Consider the following 4,350-nt stretch of genomic DNA (forward strand, 5'->3'; position numbering starts at 1 on the left):
AATCTCAAGTTTCCCATCAGCAGCCTGTCCCAACCCCAGGGTCTGCTCTTCTGGTCCCTGCCCCCTCCCACATCCACCTTGTCTGCCCTTCCTTTCTATGGACCCTCAATTTCCTCCTTGATTGGTCCTCTAAGTCGTTCTGGTGGAGCTGGCAAGGGGTGGCCTCATGTCAGTCTTGGGACCCCTGCTCTTGCCTGTCTCCATGCCCAGCCTGTCCATCCAGCCTGCTGTGCTGGTTGTCGTCACGGAGGTGACCTATCATGGGATAGCATAGGAGCCCCACCTCCAGGGACTGACGCTTAGGTCAGAGGGCTGACCGGATGCACTGCACTCTGTATAATTTGGAGCAGGAGAGATGGGGTAATTGGATGGGCTGCTCTTATTTGTTCATGAACTTGACAGTTTGGCCAAGGGCCAAACTCAGTCTACCCTGAGTGCACAGCACCTCTAGAGGTCACTGTGAAATAATGCCACACTGCTGGGACCCTGCCCCAACAGGAGCCTCAGTCAGCAGGCTGGATGGGACAGGAGGGGTCCTCTTGTCCACTGTGTCTTGTGTTTGGCTCATATCAGAGTAGCCTAGGAGGCTTAACTTTTCCTCCCAATCTTATTTTGAATAATTTCAAGCCTTCAGAAAAGTTGAAAGTGCATCGATAGCCCTCTCCCTCGATAATGTGTCTCGTTTGTGTTCTTCTTTTCTTGAACTACTTAAAATTAACTCATTGTCTAAAAAAGAGTAAGTTGTAGACACAGCACTTCAGTTTTGTTGTTGTTTTTTATTTTTAAATTGAAGTATAGTTGATTTTTAATGTTGTGTTAATTTCTGCTGTATGGCAGTGATTCAGTTATACATATATGTACATCCTTTTTAAATATCCTTTTCCATTATGGTTTATCATAGGATATTACATATACCTCTCTGTGCTATATAATAGGACCTTTATTCGCTCTGTATATAAAAGCTTACATCTGCTAAGTCTAACTTCCCACTCCATCCCTCCCCCAGAATCCTCTACCTGGGCAAAGACGAGTCTGTACTCGGTCCATGAGTCTGTCTCTGTTTCCTAGGTTCATGTGTATCATGCAATCTACAGACTCAATGTGATCCTTAGCAAATTACCACTGGCATTTTTCACAGAACTAGAACAAAAAAATTCACAATTCATATGGAAACACAAACGGCCCTGAATAGGCAAATCAGTCTTGAGAAAGAAGAATAGAGCTGGAGGAATCAATCTTCCTGACTTCAGATTATACTACAAAGCTACAGTCATCAAGACAGTATGATACTGGCACAAAAACAGAATTGTAGATCAATAGAACAAGACAAAAAGCCCAGAAATAAAGCCATGCACGCACCTATGGGTACCTTATTTTTGACAAAGGAGGCAAGAATATACAATGGGGCAGAGACAGCCTCTTCAATAAGTGGTGCTGGGAAAACTGGACAGCTACATGTAAAAGTATGAAATTAGAACACTTCCTAATACCATACACAAAGATAAACTCAAAATGAATTAAAGACCTAAATAAGACCAGAAAGTATAAAACTCCTAGAGGAAAACATAAGCAGAACACTCTATGACATAAATCAAAGCAAGATCCTCTAGAACCCACCTCCTCAGTTCAGTTCAGTTCAGTTCAGTTCAGTTGCTCAGTAGTGTCCAACTCTTTGCAACCCCATGAATTGCAGCACGCCAGGCCACCCTGTCCATCACCAGCTCCCGGAGTTTACCCAAACTCATGTCCATCGGGAGAAGGCAATGGCACCCCACTCCAGTACTCTTGCCTGGAAAATCCCATGGACAGAGGAGCCTGGGAGGCTGCAGTCCATGGGGTCGCTAAGAGTCGGACACAACTGAGTGACTTCACTTTGACTTTTCACTTTCCTGCATTGGAGAAGGAAATGGCAACCCACTCCAGTGTTCTTGCCTGGAGAATCCCAGGGATGGGGGAGCCTGCTGTCTATGGGGTCACACAGAGTCGGATACGACTGAAGTGACTTAGCAGCAGCAGCAGCAGCAGCAGCAGCAGCAGTAGAAGCAGCATGTCCATTGAGTTGGTGATATCATCCAGCCATCTCATCCTCTGTCATCCCCTTCTCCTCCTGCCCCCAATCCCTCCCAGCATTAGGATATTTTCCAGTGAGTCAACTCTTCGCATGAGGTGGCCAAAGTATTGGAGTTTCAGCTTCAGCATCAGTCCTTCCAATGAAGACCCAGGACTGATCTCCTTTAGGATGGACTGGTTGGATCTCCTTGCAGTCCAAGGGACTCTCAAGAGTCTTCTCCAACACCACAGCTCAAAAGCATCAATTCTTCAGTGCTCAGCTTTCTTCACAGTCCAACTCTCACATCCATACATGACCACTGGAAAAACCATAGCCCTAACTAGATGGACCTTTGTTGGCAAATAATGTCTCTGCTTTTGAATATGCTATCTAAGTTGGTCATAACTTTCCTTCCAAGGAATAAGCATCTTTTAATTTCATGGCTTCAATCACCATCTGCAGTGATTTTGGAGCCCAAAAAAATAAAGTCTGACACTGTTTCCCCATCCAATTGCCATGAAGTGATGGGACCAGATGCCATGATCTTAGTTTTCTGAATGTTGAGCTTTAAGCCAACTTTTTCACTCTCCTCTTTCATTTTAATGCAAATAAGAACAAAAGTAAACAAGTGGGGCCTGATTAAACTTAAAAGCTTTTGCACAGCAAAGGAAACTATAAGCAAGCTGAAAATACAACCCTCAGAATGGGGGAAAATAATAGCAAATGAAACAACTGACAAAGGATTAATTTCCAAAATATACAAGTAGTTCATACAACTCAATAACAGAAAAACAAATAACCTAATCAAAATGTGGGGGGAAAACCTAAACAGACATTTCTCCAAAGAAGACATACAGATAGCTAACAAACACATGAAAGGATGCTCGACACTGCCCATTATTAGAGAAGTGCTAATGAAAACTACAATGAGATATCAGCTCACACCAGTCAGAATGGCCATCATCAAAAAGTCTACAATCAATGCTGGAGAGGGTGTGGAGAAAAGGGAATGCTCTTGCATTGTTGGTGGGAATGTAAATTGATAAGCTTATGGAAGACAGTATGGAGATTCCTTTAAAAACCAGGAATAATATCATCATATGACCCAACAATCCCACTCTTAGGCATATACCCTGAGAAAACCAAAATTGAAAAATACATATGAATCCCCTTGTTCATTGCAGGACTGTTTACAATAGCTAGAATATAGAAGCAATCTAGATGTCCATCAACAGATGAATGGATAAAGAAGTTGTTGTACATATACACAATGGAATATTACTCAACCATAAAAAGGAATGCATTTGAGTCCATTTTGATGAGATGGATGAACCTAAAACCTATTATACAGACTGAAGTAAGTCAGAAAGAGAGAGATAAATATCTTATTCTAAAGCATATATATGGAATCTACAAAAATGGTACTGAAAAATTCATTTACAGGGCAGCAGTGGAGAAACAGACATAGAGAACAGACTTATGGACATGGGGCGGGGGGAGGAGAGGTGAGATGTATGGAAAGAGTAACATGGAAACTTACATTACCATACATAAAATAGATAGCCAACAGGAATTTGCTGTATGTCTCAGGATATTTAAGCAGGGGCTCTATAAAAATCTAGAGGGGTGGGAAAGGAGTGAGATGGGAGGGAGGTTCAAAAGGGAGGGGATATATGTATACCTATGGCTGATTCATATTGAGGTTTGACTGAAAACAACAAAATTCCATAAGGCAATTATCCTTCAATAAAACATAAATAAATCAAAAAATAATAATAACTGGTTATCAATCCCAGAGGGAAGCCCTCAGAATTCTTGCCACCTGGGATGGAATACAGTCCCTTCTCTGCATGGCTGGGTGACTTCTCCTGCCTCCTTCCTTCCTCCTTCCTGCCCTCTCTCTTCTCTCATTTCTATTTAAAACCAGCTGATTTTATCTTCCTTTTCCTTGTTTCAGAAGCCTTTTCTCTATCCTGAGTCCTTTAGTAAACTCTAACTAAATTGTAATTTAATATACTTTTTTTTAAGTTTCACAGACTCACAGAGAAAAAAGAGTGATTACTTGGGGTGGTGGGGGAGAAGAGAGCCAGGGGATTGAGCACACAACTACTATGCATAAAATAAATAAGCATGACAATTATTATATAGTTACTTTAAATGGAGTCATCTATAAAAATGCTGTCCATGTGAAACAAATATAATTTTGTAAATCAAATATACTTCAATAAATAAATTAAACCTTATCAGTGAATTTGAGTCATTCAGTGTCTAATTTTCTTCTATGCAGAAAATATTTCTCA

This window comes from Budorcas taxicolor, chromosome 25 (assembly GCF_023091745.1).
Source record: "Budorcas taxicolor isolate Tak-1 chromosome 25, Takin1.1, whole genome shotgun sequence".
Lineage (NCBI taxonomy): Eukaryota > Metazoa > Chordata > Mammalia > Artiodactyla > Bovidae > Budorcas > Budorcas taxicolor.